Source organism: Petromyzon marinus, unplaced genomic scaffold (genome assembly GCF_048934315.1).
Source record: "Petromyzon marinus isolate PM22_M1 ecotype Great Lakes invasive population unplaced genomic scaffold, UKy_Petmar_22M1.pri1.0 PM_G_Scaffold_18, whole genome shotgun sequence".
In the NCBI taxonomy this organism is placed as follows: domain Eukaryota; kingdom Metazoa; phylum Chordata; class Hyperoartia; order Petromyzontiformes; family Petromyzontidae; genus Petromyzon; species Petromyzon marinus.
The window spans coordinates 3,122,501-3,125,000 of record NW_027422739.1 but is presented as its reverse complement, the minus strand read 5'-3'; the positions used below and the strand labels follow the sequence as shown (position 1 = coordinate 3,125,000).

Below are 2,500 nucleotides of genomic sequence, written 5' to 3'. Positions count from 1 at the left end.
TCTTGAATAAGCTTCGTGTAAAAAAATAGCAATATAATAAAAATACCAAGTCTTCGTCTTGGAAAATAACAAAATCTAAAAGAAAGGTCTTCTTTATGGAAAATAGTAAAATAAGAATACCAAGACTTCACCTTGGAAAATAACAAAACCATCTTGAAAAAAGCTTATTTTTAATCTTCTTTGTAGGCAGAAAATAGTAAGGCGAAAATAAAGTCCCCTCTAAGCTCTAAAGTAACAAATACGACGTGTTAAAAAAAAACTAACAATAAAAAAAAGAACCAAGACTTCGTCTTGGAAAATAACAATCTAAATTGTGGAAAATAGTAAAATGAAATAAAAACCGACTTCACCTTCGAAAATAACAAAATCAATCTAAAACAAATGACATCTTAAAACAAAACTATTATTTGTTTCGGAGGTTGTCTATGACTGTTCATAGACCGCATAATTTCCACAGAACATTCTCAGAATATCAAGAGAGAAAAGCAGCGTTCTGCGGGAAATCATCTTGGCCAGTGATGTCGTTCTGGGTTTGGTCAGGCCCAGGGAGGTAAGTACCTCGTTATTCTCAAGGGGCCACTTTCCTCTTGCCCCAACCGGGAATCCAAAGAATGTGACCTTGCTAGCCTTCGTCAGCACTTTGACTTGATCACCAAGAGGGGTATAGTACGAAACTTTGTGCGAGGCAGCATCTGACAAGGTATTCTTTGAAAGCTCAAAACGGACGGTGACATCGATCACAACCGCCTCCTCATCTTTTGCAAACACGAGGTCAGGCTTTCTCATCTCTCCCGTCTCGGATATGAACCGTGGCTCTTTGTATACAGACCAGCCCAATCTAGCCGCTTCGTCTGCCAGAATGTTACTGATCTTGTTATGTCGCGCAATTCTTGCTTTCTGTACTGCAGGACATTGACCGAGAATGTGCGAAAGGGACTCGAGTCTGGCAGAGCATTTCCTGCAGGAACGTAAGGCCCCATCTCTGCCTCTGTTCAAGCTTTCTCTTGTTGGGTAAATATTTGCCCTTAGTTGTAGTGCTGCGATAAAAAAGCATTGTTTAAAGCCGCACCATGGCCTCAACCAAGCATTACTGATTCTATCATGCGCAAAGTTTACAATGCCCCTTCCTTGAACCGGCTTTTCGCACCATCTCTGAAATTCATGCTCCCTCCAATCGCAGGGTCTCGGATATACAGGTTCTTTTGACACCGAGTCCCTGAGAACGAATGTTGGGATTGCATCACTGTCACCCCCTGCTCGTACCCACAAATTACGGTATTCTTCCTCCATACCCTGCGAGGACACAATATTACGGGTGATAGCATCGGACGAGTTTGCTATACGTTGCAGCCTTCTAACTTGAACCGAAGGGATTGTTTTTTCCAGTTTCAAGATGGCAAGGCCTCCGTCTCGGGCTCTGGCATATAACAGTCCATCACAAGTTGAAGCGGGAAGGTGGAGCCATCCTTTTACCGCCTTTCTAATCTCTTGGTCCAACCCACGGAGAGTTGATTGCTTGCAGTCCGAGTGGTCTGCAGGATATAACAATCTGGGTAGGGCATAGGCATTGAGTAGTTCAACCTTCTGAGTTGGCTTCAGAGGCGCCTCATCGATTTTCGAGATCCATGTCTTTAGCTGACAATGTAGATCAGGCTGTATAGTGCCAGTCCAAGGGCCAATTTTCAGACCAAGGTATTTCGTTGATTCATCAGGTTGGATCATATGGACATCTTTATTTTTGATAGTCCATGGGTCGCAGTTGTTCACCGTATATGAATCTTTGGTTGGGCTTATCATGAAGCCCTGGCACTTTCTGGCCTGAACCTCCAATCCCGATAGCCCACAAAATGATTCCAAGATCGCTAGATTTTCGGCCATACCAACCCAAGATTCGCTCACCAACACCAAATCATCAGCAAACGCAAGAGCTGTCACGTGGTCGGTATCAATGGAGTACCCAACTCCGTGTGACTCTAGGGTGCATATCAAAGGGTCCATGGCAAGATTGAAGAGCAGGGGTGACATGGGGTCACCCTGTTTGACACCAACACGTATGCTAATTTCTCGAGTCGACTCGCCATTGCTTTTGAACGAGGTCGTACACCGATCGTAGGCGTTCTGGATGATGCCCACCACGTGTTCATCTACTTTCTTGTGCCTTAACACCCATAAAATATGAGCATGCGAAACCGAGTCAAAAGCTTTCGCTATGTCGATGAACATGACAGCCAACGGCCTGTGCAATTTCTTAGCGTGTCTCATAAGGTCCTGTAGCACCTTAAGATTTTCAGAGCAGCCAGATGCCGCTATAAAACCACGCTGCCTTGGGTTTAAGGGACAAGCACGAGCAAGACGTGCAGTCATTATTCTGGAAAATAATCTCAGAATCATTGAACCAATCGTTATTGGTCTCCAGTTCCCCAATTCTTTCAGCTTTTCATCGTCCATAACCTTAGGAATAAGAATCGTCCTATTCTTTTTCAACTCTTTGGGAATAATT

The 2,500-nt window shown here is 43.9% G+C and overlaps 1 pseudogene; it reads right to left on the bottom strand.

Moving 5' to 3' along the window:
* Positions 1–2,500, bottom strand: part of LOC142911591 (28S ribosomal RNA) — a 10,549-nt pseudogene that overhangs the window by 3,392 nt on the left and 4,657 nt on the right.